We start from the raw sequence: 14,019 nt of genomic DNA on the forward strand, positions 1-14,019 counted from the left end.
TCCCCATCCTCACCTCCCCGCCCCCTCCCCCCGTTCTTTTTTTCTTTTTAATCTTGACAGACATTTGCATCACACACGCTAAGAAAAATTACCGGCAAACGTCTGTTTTTTAGCGAAAGAAGCGTGAGGCTCTTATCTTACACTCCTGGACAGTGTAAAAACAACGTTTGTTATGAGCTGTTCCTTCTCCCGGAGCAGCCTGGCGACACGACCCACAACTGCTCATGCGGGAGCCTCGAACCAGCCGCGGGGCGCAGGCCAGCGCTCTGTACCGCCGCCCCGGTCCCTCGCTCCCCGGTCCCCCGGCCGCCGGCGCCCCGGGCGCGGAGCGGGCAGCGGCCAATCACCGCCCCAGAAATCGCTTTCCCGCCGTCTCATTGGCTGCGGCGGGGCGGGGGTGTGCGGCTGGCGGCGGCGCTGCGCCCGGCTCTGCACCCCGCTGCGCCCGCGGATCGGTGGGAGGGGAAGACCGGTGAGCCCTCTGCTCCGTGCTCTCCCAGAGCCCGGGGCACCGGTGTCCCGGGGCAGGCTTCAGTGGGGAAATGAAGACTACAGCAAATACTTATTCACGGACAACTTCGGAAGGGCTTTTGTGAATCCTTGCCCACGCCCCTGTCCCGCTAATAGGATGAACATTAAGATCATTGGTGTTAAATTTATTAATGTCTGAAAATGCAACGTAGTCCTACCATCATTTGTAGCTGAGCGTTAATTACCTCCCCTCAGAGGAACTCTTCCAACTTTGTTCCTGCGTTTCGTGCTGCAGGAGTGGGGAGAGGTAGGTGTACGTGCAGACAATCTCAGTACTATACACAGCACGTCTTCAAAGATTAAACCATCCTTTTTTTCTTCAACTTCGCACTAAAGAGAAGACAAAAATTATTTCTCTTGAGGACTTATTTGCCAGATTAATTAGGTAAACAATGACTTTTCTCTTGCATACAACGTTTTGCACATGAAGTGTTTCTCATAGCAGATTTGAAAGCAGTACATTGGAAATCATCAGATTGATCCAAAAATTTTGGATTAGCACATCCTTACAATCTTGCAACATTTATCACAGCCTATCCTGCAGTCTTATGAATGAACTTTTAATTGATGTGCACAAACTACAGGCTCTGCAGATTAGTTGTGGATAATTTATTACAGCATTTCAGACTGCCAGTGATCCATAGACTGGAGTGTGGGAACTGGTGATACTAACATACAGAGGAGTCTTTATACACTTGGCAGAACTTAAGTTAGATACTACTTTTTTTTTTTAAAAAAAGAGGCAATGCTAACAATGTTTTCTTCTTATTTAGAACAGTCCATAGACTCTTTCACATTTATATGCATATTCACAAAGAGCCTCAGTTTCATATCTAATCTAAAGGTCAGTGTCTCTGATGTTTCAGCCCACAAATATAGGTTATATATGGAAACAAAGTACTACTGTGGTGTTTATAGAAGAGGAAGAAAAGTGACCTGGCAACTGGCAACTAGAGGGAATGATTTATGAAAGACTGTGTGTCTGTGTGTATTTATTTGGGGGTAGGGAGAGAGTGTAAAAGGTAGACAGGACAGAAACTCTCTTTCTGAGAGCACAGGGGATAAAAGAAAAAAAAAACAAAGAAAAACAACAGTTGAAAATTAAAAAAAAATGCCTAACAGTGAAATGTGCTAATCAGTGAAATAAATAATGTCCCAAAGGAAGTTTTTAAGTTCCATTGCACAGGACTTGAAAATTAGGCTGGGAAAAGCACTGAAACTAAATACTATGGGGAATGACTCTGTTTTGGCATTAGAATGAACTGAATGACTGACTAAGACTTTTCCGTTTCATTACTTAATACTTCTGTGAAGTTCTGCAGTAGAACTTGAACTACAAACCTTTTACCCAGACATGAATATAGCCTCAGTTCATTGTATGGATACTCAATTTCTCCTCAGGTAATTTAAACAACAGCTTATTTATTTATGTAGTGTATTGTGTAAACATTCAGATAATATTAAAGACATGCACTTCTTGCTTAGTAGACTGTGTGCAAGGAGAAACAGGCAATACATGTTAAAATTTGTTACAGCCTTTTGTCATAGCCTTAGTACTCTGTTACACAGTGTATTTTTTACAGCTGCTTTCATACAAAATAGCTTAATGTTTCACAGTCAATTATAATTTGTAATAGAAATGATGGATGCCGATTCAGTATTTTAGTCATGCAGCATCCACATTATAGTAGTACTAAGGTGAAAAATGTACAAAAGGCCAGTGGCTGGGTACCGTACTTCAAATTTTCAGAGAGAACAAATGAGCATGGGGAAATGAAACTGAGGCCCAGGGAATAGGATTGGATTGTTTTATTAGAGAGAAGGCTAGGAGTCATAGGCCAGGGAGAGGGAAGATGAGTCTTGAAATAGAATTTGCAGAGAAGTAGCCAGTCAGATGTACGGAGTCTGCAGCAGAAGCAGGGTTGAGAGGGATATGTTGTCCAGTGTGAAAGGAGAGCAAGAAGCTTGATGCTGGATGAGTAGAAGGAATAGGCCAGAGATGAGATCAGATAGTACATACTGGGAGTAAGATAAAGATGACTAAGAGGCAGAGTGTGTGCTGGCTGGTGAAGTGAGGAATGAATCTGTGAAAGTTTTCAAAGCCAAGGTTAGGTGTCTCATCCTCAGGGGAGGAATGAGGAAACGTGCTGCTACATTTTTGACAGAAAGGAGCTTGAAGAGGAATGACCCTGAAAACTCACTAAAGAAGTTACCAGAATGTGTTTGGGAGTTGATGTCTGGAAGATGTGGAAACTGCAGAGATGTGGAAGGAGAAAATAAATGCTCTGGGACAAGATGAATGCCTGAGATCTTGATAATCAGGCCGAGAGGCTTTTTAAGAAATGAAGTATGTGAGCCACTGGAGGCACAAGTGAAGAGAGTATCCATAAGATCTTCTGTATGTGTGCCAGAGCAGGCAACTGTGGCCTCCTGCTTTCCTGACTGTCCATGTTGCTCTCTTGTTGTTTCCTTTGCTATCCTGGGGCAGGAAGAGAGAAACACAAAGAGAGCTTCATAGCCTCAACTGCACAAGAAGGGACTTGCTGGAAAAGAAGCATGAGGAGACAGAGATCAAGACAGTAGGAAAGAAGGAGAGGGAGATTTGAGACTGAGAGAGTGAGCCAGAAAAGAGGACAGCGCAAATACAAAGGGGGAAGAATTATCTCATTAGTGCAGAGGATGGAGAACTGGGGGGGGGGGTCTGTTCTCAGCTGTCTCACAATTATTATGTGACCTTGGGAAGTTCATGGTACTTCTCTCTGTGACTTGGCCATCTTGCCCTGCAATGGTAACTAAAACAATGCGTGGATGTAAAAACATCCTTAATTCCTCAGCCAAAAATTACGCATCTGTGTTTTTTAGTGGAAGGGGAGCCTGGATCAGATGAGACATTACTCATTTTCAAGGTTTACATTCTCTGTGGAGCTACCTGAAACTTTGCAGTACTGCGTTCTTAATGCTTGAAGAGAAGACCTATCCAGCCTTTACGTATTTTCTGCATAGATGTGATTGCAAATGTTTAATTTAAAAAGAGAAGAAGCCTGATAAATAAATAAGAAAATGGCAAGGAAAGAGTTTGCGGAACACATAGATTTAGAAGTCCGGCAGTAAAGAATATCAAATCACAAAAAAAATGAATATTGTGGGAATTTCCCACAAAAGGCAATAAATCACCTAAGAATCCAGGAAATTTTATAAAACATTCAAAACTATTTTGGTGATGTCTTACTCTGTCAATATGAGGTGTGTGTACAACACTCCAATAGTCTTGTTACTCTCCTTGGTTCAACATCTAGGAGTTGTTCCACAGCAAGGGCCTTGAAACGTAGCTGGTGTTCACACCACAGCTGTGATAGAAGAAAATAACAATCATCATCATCACTGGTTGATCATCATTCTTATTAGGGAAGAAAGTTATGATTGTAGCTAAACTGAGTGCATCACTTATGTCTCTGTTTTAAAGCGGTGGCACATGCTCAAGCTGACACTGTTCACGTCAGAAGGTAGAGGTGATCCGTTCAGCTTCGTGAGCCTCTGCACAATCTGGACTTTGAAACCTGTGGGTCTTCTCATCACAATGCTTCTGCTTCCTCGCTTGCAATTTCGTGTAACAGTGATTTACTTACCTTACAGGGTGCCCTGAGGACTGTGTTTGTTAAGCATAGTGAGATCAAGTGTAATGTGATTAAGAACATCTGCATTAGATTTAGACATGTGTATTGCAAATAACGACTATTAAAGCAGACCTTCCAGTGACCGAAACTGCTCTCTTATTTGGAACTAGAGAAAAGAAAGACAGTCCGAAGAGTCACACACAGGCTTTACCTGCCTTATGTAAAGATGCTTTCTGCTTTCAAACCCTTTAAGCTGGAATGGCAGCAGACTTTTTGTCTTATTCCCTGAGCAGCCACAGGGATGTGAAAAAAGACCTGGTGCACGTTTTCTAATTCTGGTTAAAGAAGTCTTGAGTCCCTAAGGAGATGCCCAGGGGTGCTTCTGGAGCCTAAGGTTTTCTTTGGTGTCCTGGAGCCAGAAGTGCTATTTTTTCAACCATCTTCCCACAGAAATACTATAAAAGAACCTGGAAGAAATGCTGTGAGGATCACTGCTTCTACAGAGTGTATTCTAGGTCATACACATCAAGAATGCCCAACAGAAGATTTCCAAATTGTACTTAAAAGACAAAGATACTTATGAATTATTCCACACTCTGGACCACAGAATAGTATTTTGCAGACCACGTACTCCTCCTTCTCTTCCACTCCAGGTCTGAAATTTAGGAGTAAAGTATAGAATTTTTATTATAACTTTTTGCTTTTTCATTTTACACCTCTGTAAGTGTACGAATGTAATACCCTCAGCATTAAAAGAGTTGGTTTAAATTTTTCCCAAAGTAAAGTTTTATAGCTTTTAAACAGGGTTGTTGGGTTTTAATTTTAATGGTGATGTTAAAAGATAACTGTAAGTACACTGAAATTAATAAGAAGTATTAAAATGCAGTGTTTTTATTTGAATAAATGACTTTGTGTGAACTATTTCTAGCTGTAAATCTTTTTATCTAGCACTCTGTATTTTGCTGGTTAAAAGCATTCCTCTGAGGTCAAATAAAGATTTGTAATCAAATGCAGACCAACTTTCTCTTGTACTGCTGTTCAAAATGGTGAACTAGTTCTGAAATATAATCTGTTAGCATATTATTAATGGAAACATTTAGCACCGAGGTCAAGGCTTTTGGGGAAAAAAAATGGAAAGTGTACTTTTTCAGGAGAATATTTGCTGTCTACTCTTGTTTTTTTGAAAAAAAAAAATGGTTATAATTTGTCTTTTGGGGGAAAATATTAACAATAATGCATTGCAAGTGCACAAAATAAGTGGACAATGGTTTCTACATGATTACTTTGCAAGGAGTAGGTGTGAGAACTGTGCCTGTGCTGAGCACTACCATTGTCACTTCCTTAGTTGCACAGGCTTCAGGGTGAGGAAGAATGCCAGTGTGACCCTAAGCAGAAAATACGAAGCCCTAAGTATTATCTGCCCAACATTTTAACGTGTTCACATACTTCAGAATGATCAGAAACTTCCAAGGGTACATCTCTATATTCACACACTGTCTCACAACAACTCAGATTGCATATAATTGTTCCTAAATTCAGTTCTCCAGAAGGTATTTATAGAAAGAGCTTTGAGGAAGATGTGATTGTGTTCCTTTTATTTCTCTCTATTTTAGCCTTATTAAAAGGAGAAACGATGCATCTGAAAAGAAAAACATGAAGAGGAGACCCCATTGCCATTAGTTTGGAGAGCTGAGAGGTGGAGAATGAAAAAGCCATTGGTCTCAGTTTTACTACCACAATGGCCTTTTATGAGAGGGATTAGATACGCCTAGAGCTGGTGCAGCATTCAGTGCTGCCCTGGACAACAATCTTGAAAGAAAGACGATAAAAATCAGTTTGTCATAAGGTTAAATCACCACAGACTAGCTAGACTGGCTTTTCAGATTGTTTTTCATTTGGAGAAACGAGAAAAAACAGAAAGAGAGAGAGAAATATGGTTTAAAAGCTGTTTGTTTTTGGGTTTTTTTTTTTCTGTCTCTCCTTTTTTCCCCCCCTTTCCTGCAAGATGTAGCATTCAGAAAACACGTTGAGCGAGTTGAAGCATTAAAAAGATCAGTCTTTGGTTGCTGAATGAAAGACTGTTGTGCGTGTGACTCACATACTAAATAGAAATCTGCCTTCAAAGCCTATTTTACTGCCTAATTATATATACACAAAATGTAGCTGTCTGTTTCAATCAAATCCTAGGAAAAAGAATAAAACTCCTCTTAAGATGCAATTTTCATGGTTTTTCGTAACCTTAGAACACACACTGCCAATGCAAAAGGGGGAAGTACAGCTGCAAGGTCCAGATAAGGCAGCAGTAATTGTTTTTCTTTTAATTATTACTTTATAAAGACATTATACCTCCTACTCCGAATGAGGAAAATTAGTGTCCTCTCTTTTTTTTTTTTAAGTTTTTCCTTTCCTCCCCAAGAAAGCCTGTTATGCATTCCAGGAGCAGCCAGCAGCTATGGAAAGTACTTTAAAGCAGCCTCTGTTAATAACAAGCTTTCAGGAGGGATCTAGGATTTCCAACCCTCTACAAACCTTTGTATTGCACTGAGCACTTCATATGAACAATACCAAATATAGAGTGAAAGAATGCACCATATAAAATAATATAAAATAATTGCTGGCAATCAGCTCTCTCGGAAACTTTAAAGCTGGACAACATGTGTGAGCCATTTCTTTTATGAGAAACAAAAAAACCCAAACATATTTTAGCTCTTCCTGCAGTAGTGTATGTTCATGTGTGTGAGTATGTACGTAACTTTTTTTTTTAATCATCGACTATTCAGAGGTCTTTGTTAATAACTTCAACGGTAAAGTTTGATAAGCCGTTACTGATTTACATCCTCTTGCAGATACAAATCATTAAAATGAAGTTATATTTTAATGGCTTACCCAATATGTATCTAATTGCTCCTTAAAAGTTTCTTATTCTGAAGACATCACTGGGTATCTCCCTGGGAGTCTGCAGTGGTAGAGATAGACATTTACTCTGCAAATCACTGTGCCTGTGGAAGAAGTACTGCCCATCATCTGCCTGGGGATAGTACATCATATTCTCCCTGACCTGAACACTTCCGAGACCATTCCAGCCAAAACGAGACAAATTAACAAAACTGTTTTCCCCACTTTAGGTTGTTGAACCCCCTTAGGCAGAAGGGGCTCTTACTGGAAGAGGTGAAGTTTAGTAACTTCTGGGAAGAGGCATGGGAGTACAGTAGACTTAGAAAACAACTCTTATTTCATCTGCAATGGTTGTTTACAGCCTGATAGTCATATCCTGAAGCTGCCTCTATTGTTGTTAAGCCATTGATTCTAGTAGAATGTTCTTGCTAATTACTACAGGGAATAAGGTCAGAACTGGTCACTGAAAATTTAATTCAAACCCACATTTTATGGTCCAGCCACTGGCATTACTTGTGCTCACAAAAAGGCTGATCTCTCCAAAACTGGGCAATGTCTGTTAATTACAGAATTAATTAGATAAGGGGCCCGACATGTTCTACTGTGCAATGTATGTGCATTCAGCCAGAAGAAGTTTTCTGACAAACCTTTCTCCCAACGTCTAGTAATTTGAACTCTGACATAATGCAGGGATGGGGTGAACGGGTAAGATTTAGTTGTTCTGGTTGGTGTGATGAGCTTGCAGGTTTGCAGTACTTCTGAATGCCCTGGCAAATGGGTATCCAATTCACATGGATTGTGTCTTCTCTCTCCCAGACTGGCTACAATGGAGGCTTGTTGAACATAATGACTGTACTTTAGCCAGACAATAGGTATGCTAAGGAGATTAGCTGAAGCTACTTCTCTTACCTGCCTGCAGGGAGGGAATTTGGAGAACAAACACAGAACAAAGGACTTATGGATCAAGTGAAGCTACTGCAGGGGTGTGACTTTACAGCACACTAACTGCTGCAGTCTTTCTCATACGGGCATCCTTTGTGCATGGTGACGGTGCCGCTCAGCCAGACACTTGAGCTGCTCTAACAGCTTCTGCTGCCAAAAGGGGCAGTCCCATTCTTCAGGCCCTGGTTTCCCACTTTTTCTCCAGCCCTTCAAGCTGTGTGGTCTCCTCCTCTCCATTGCACAGCCTCTGGCACTCATTTGACCCCTAGGTGAATTAGTGGAGTTTGTTAAGCCAACAAAAAACTGTTGACTATTTTGTGGGGTTGGTTTGCTGCTGTCTCAGTGAGCTGAATCAGCTCACTCTGCAGTCAGAGGGGCAGTTGTGTCACCTCTAAGAGGGTCACTGGAAGCACGTCGGTTAGGTGGGAGTGAGGGAGAGGAAACTGAGGGCTGAACAGAGCAGGAGCACTCCTTTTAGTCGCAGTAAACCATGAAATTGGGTTATGCCATTTCATCTAATTATACCGTAAGGACAGAGAACTGCCTCTTCTCAGGCTGCTGTCCCAGCTGCTGTCACCACATCTGCTGGATGAATTGCCAAAAAATATGTTTTAAACATTAACCAATCCAGTTCATTTTGCCAGGAGCAGACTTAAGGATACTTGTGAAAGCACCTCATTCAGAGGAACAGGCAAAAAACTTTTGGTACCTAGGGATAGAAACCACTTCCTCTGGCACGACTGCAGTAAAAAGAAATTATATGCCTCTGCCCTTAGAGCATCCGCACTGTGAGGGGTTTAGTGCAGAAGAATGGCTGTGCTATAAATTCACAACAGTATACTTTGCAGTAACTTCGTAACTGAAGAAAAAAAGAGCAAAGAAATCAAGGTGTTGAAACAGGGACTCACAGAGACGCATGGGAAATCCTAGGCACATGAAGGGAAGAAATAAACCTGTTTTCATAGCAAGAGCACAGGGGTTTGGCTGTTAGATCAACATATGTAATAGCTGATGAGCTGAGCTGAAGACAGTAAATGGTTTGGAAGAAAAATGGTTTGGAAGAGTCCCACAGAACATTCTGGCCCAGGCCATTGACTACAGAAGAATGTTCCAAAATGGTAAGAAATTGGGAGTTAGGAAGTAATTGCAAGAGTTACTGTTTCTTGTCTTGGTCTGTGTATTTTGTATTGAGCGAAGTTCATTGAGCAATTTTAGAAACCCAAAGTAAATCTCTGTATGACTTCTTTCAGATACAAGGTACCTGATACAAAGTCACCTGATTTCTTGCCACGTTGCCCATTGGCTTCTTCCATGTCTTCTGCGCAGGTTACTTATTTATTGAAGCATCGTGTGTCTGTCTCAGACTCGCCCATGGGCACTACTTTGTGCTATATCTCCCTTGGCCTGCAGTGCGTCAGTCTGGGAGGAATTCACTGGCACGCATGGAGCCATAGATTCGTATTTTTTCACAGAGGATTTTAACAGTTATTCTTCACTGTGAATTTAACAAAACCAGAACTTTTTAGTGATATTCTTGACACATTTGCCTTGTCTTTTCATGGTCTGAAGTTGACCATGGAGAAATATCTTTGAGAAGCATCTCTACTCTTAGGCCTGGCCTAGACTCACTATTAATTCCAAATCTATAGTGGGATATCAGTCATCCAATCAATCAATCAATTAATCAAAAAAAATAAAAGACTCAAAAAACATTGTCAGGTTGTTACAGTGGTGGAACTTTAACTGTAGTAGTACTACCAGCCCAGCATAATACTATGGCATTACCTAAAGCCAATGGGACACGTACTGGTGCAATTTAGTCTCAGATAAAGCCAGTGGTAAACTCCGATTTCCTGGGGCAATGTTGCACATGCAGTTTGGTATGTTGCAGGCGTGCAAGGCCCTGTCAGTTGACCTAAACTCGCATTAATGATGTTTTTGAAAGAAAGTATTGGCAAAGACAGAAAAGAGGGACCAAAACTGCTTTTTTTTTTGAGTTTTCTTACTTCTTATTCTCCACAAAGAGTTAAAAAAACACCAAGAAAGTGTGGTTTATTTCTCAAACAGGTGTTCATAAAACCCCTTCAGAATATGTGGCAGAAGCCCAAATATGACAGAGATATCTAGTAGACAAACTGCTAGATAAACAGGTAGTGTGGATGAGTGTAAGTTCAAGTGTCATGCATGAAGTCTGTGGCAGAACTAGGAGCACGGTTGGAATCGTTGGACTTCTAGCCGTTTTGTAGGAGAGCACCAGAGTATGGGTTTGGAAAGGACACTGTGCAAGAAGTCCAAATCCCTGCCATTGCAGAAGACCATGCAGTAAGTGTTTTAGGAGGTTCACAGAATATGTATTCTACATACTACTGAAACGTCATAGGCCACAGAATTCATTCCCAAATCCTACATCAAATATGAGACCTATATCCAAACAACAAAAGCCACACCTGTAATATGTCCCAGGAAGACAGCAGACTTTTTTTTTTCCAATGTGTAAGCCTCTGCAGCAGAGAGGAACTTACTAGAGAAACCTCCCAGACAACCCCTGGAAAAAGACTAGTTCTATAGAGGAACATCAAGAGTACAAGATCTGAATAAAGATTGTTTCCATGCATCAGTTTGGCGTAACGTTGTGGAAAACACACATGAAACAGATGTCTCATAAATTTCATTGCTATTAGAAGCACCTCCTGCCTTCAGCTCTGACCAGTGCCTCTGATGACCCATAAGAGCAACATTCTTTTCTAAGTGCAGGGAAGTATTAGACTTTCTCACTGCTTTCTGTGCTTGTCTCCTACAACGAGCCCACTCTTGCTCAGTGAAAGTTCATAGGGAAAGAAATAAAAAAATTAATGGTGTCTGAGCTCTTGCAGAAACATCATGATTGTCCTAAAGCTTGTAGAGATGGTGCTAGGCGTCCTTTTCAGGATGAGGTTCTTTGCCAAGATGAGATGCCACTTACCTTTTCTATAGAAAACAGCCTTTCCTGTTGAGGACCCTGAGGTGGTGGTCTCCCTCCTGCACATCACAGAAGCCAGGTAGGGAGTATGGAACTTTCCAGGGAGAAGAAGATTGCCTTCAATGTTCAGTCCACCCAGCCCCAGCCAGGAGCCCCTTTTTGTGCTCTGGTGAGACAACTGTGTGACAGCGTGTTTTATTTACTTCTGTGACTCTGTAGAACTGTATAAGGCCGCAACCTTATACAGCTACAGTTAGGGCAAGTCCAGGTTTTGGATGTTGGGTGTATGAAAAAACTTTCTGTTACTGAAAAAGAGAGCATCTGATATTGCAGGCCATTGCTAAGCCATTGCAGAATGGCGAAATAATGTTAATCTGCCCGCTTTAATTTTATAGTTCAGCAGTTTAGTTTCCATTCCTGTTGCTGAATTGCCTAGTTTCCTAATTTTTTTAAAATATAAATCTAGTGGTTTTGACACTTCAATATATTCTCAAAGCAGAGATCACTGACTGTAAACCTCATGTCACCACAGGTTTTTTTTCCTTGGGGTTTTCAGTGGGAATTATTTGTACTTCAATTATCCTTTTATGACAGTGTAACATAATAAAAACAAACAAACATTTGATGGAAATTTACAAGAATGGATGAAGGAATTGTTACAGTTTACATGTAGAACATAAAGGTATAGTGTAAAATGCATCATTTATACTTGCAATGACATCAGCATGAAATACGAAGCATTATGGTACTAACGTGCACATATGGAAAGAAGAGAAATTATGAAAGGATAACTGATTTTAAATACTTTTTGATTATTAACTTTGCTGTCTTAAAATATTTCAGGATTCTATGACCTGTTTTTTAAAAATCCCAGAAGCCTAATTTGAGTTGCATAAGAATACATTAATACATTTTTAAAATATATGAATAAGTAAAAAAGGGGAAAAAAATCACTCCTACAATCCAGAAAGGATTTTAGTGGTTTTATTTAAAACGTTTGAAAAATGGGTTAAATGAAGGAGACAGCAACAAAGCCTTAAATATAGATGAGCTGACAACAACATAGTAAGAAAAATCTCATAGCATTCTGAAAGCTTGCTACAGCACTGCTAACATATTTTGTTACAGTGCTCTCTTAGTCCTTCACCAAATGTCTAACTTCAGATCCGCTTCACATGCTTTCCTTGCAGGGTTTAATGTACATGATTAATCTTGACTCGACTTAATACTGCTAGGAATGTGGCAATGACCTCAGCTGAACACTGGCAAAGTGATTAATGTTACATGAACTGGGATATTTTTTACGCAGGATCCTGAATAAACACAGACGTGCCGTATTCTGTTACAGACCTTTGCTCAATTGAAAATGTACTGCGGTTTCAAAGAGTAATGTTTCAGATGCAATAAACAACTTTAGAGGAAACATGGCTCTTGTTAAAGAAAATGCTGTTTCAGGCTAAAGTCCCAGTGATCATAAAAGATATATGATGCAATAAACAAAATGAACCACAGGCAAGACAGGTCCATTCGATGACTAATCGCTGATTGAATTTTCCAACACTCCTAGACATTCTATGAGATAAACTATTCACAAAAGGTCCCTATTAAATATAAGGTTGTCATTTCTTTTTTATTTTTATAGTGAGGTCCAAGATCTCTATGACTGTCCCCTATTGGTTGTTTGTGGTTTTGAATTTTTTATGATATGGGAAGACAGGCAAACAGTTGCTATGATTGTCAAATGTCTTAAATCAAGTAGAGAAAATGCAATAAAACACAGTTTCCATAGCAACACATTGTAACCTAGTACCTCTGGATTATGAACCAGCTCACATCTATTATCATTACTTGTTGACAAGCATAAATTGAGCCTAAAAGCATTAATTTCAGAGATAAAACTGGAATGTTGAGCTAAGTAATAATAATGTTTAAATATTTCCAAGGTAGTGGCAGCAAATCAAGGCTACTTATGTTGCCATTTGCATAATGTTAATAAGTGAAATGAAAACGCTTTTATTTTCAAGCTCTTCAGGAAAGAGGTAGCAAATATATACATCTCCAAACCTGCAAACAGTAATTGACATGAATTCCATGCTGCTAAAGGAATACAATGGGACCAATTATATAGGATGATATACAAGACACTGTAATCAAATAATGAGATTTTGATTTGCAGTTGTTTGACAAAAAACCTGGAGAAAAAAAGAACAAATGTTTGAACAGCTGTTTAATAAGACCATCTCCCTCTTCTGCACACTATTTTCCCTATTGCCCTTTGGACCTTTTTGTAGGTCGCTATGAAGCGCTAAAGCAGAAAAAGGGAAGGAACTTTGTTGGCAGAATTTATGTATGCCTGTCATCACCACATACATTTCAAAAGCATAAAGGTGATCGCTTTGTCTGTTTTTCACAACTCAGTAAGAATTGACCAAAACAATCAACAAGGATAATGAATCGGTTTCTGAGTAGTTCTCACTCTTACTCCTAGTATTCACGATCCTCTCAGAGCAGGAGCCCCTGGAGCTGCAGGTCTCCATTCACAGAGGCTCCAACAGCCATTGCAGGAAGCTCAACAGCAGGCGTGTTGGACCTATCGCACATTCCCTACAAAGCTGTTCTGCAACCCTGCAGATGTCCCTGGAGCTGCCTGGGCAACGGCGATCAGCTACCTTCACAAAGCAGTGGAGAGTAGCCCATGTACTGGGAGTCTAAGCCATCCATCTTACTGTGCATGCACAGAAACCATATCCCGTGCCTTTCAATTATGTGAGATCATCCTGGTTCTAGAGGGGATCCAGTTTGTCAGTCTCTGGCTTTTCTCCACAAAAGTTAAGATCTGTGAACTTTTTTAGAAATTTTCGGGTGGCTTATCAACAGGCAGGAATGGGTATTCATCTTTGTTGCTGCTGAATCAAAATCCTTGCCATTCAAAGGCTTTGATATAACTGTCTTTAAGGATATGTGTCTTGAATATTGCCTTTACATTGTTGCTGGAGTTTAGAGAAAAGACTTGGTAAGATAGATCCTAAACATAGATTTGTACTCCCAGGAACTTGGGACCGTAGCTTAGGAGGCTAT

The sequence above is a fragment of the Nyctibius grandis genome, chromosome Z (genome assembly GCF_013368605.1).
Source record: "Nyctibius grandis isolate bNycGra1 chromosome Z, bNycGra1.pri, whole genome shotgun sequence".
NCBI lineage: Eukaryota > Metazoa > Chordata > Aves > Nyctibiiformes > Nyctibiidae > Nyctibius > Nyctibius grandis.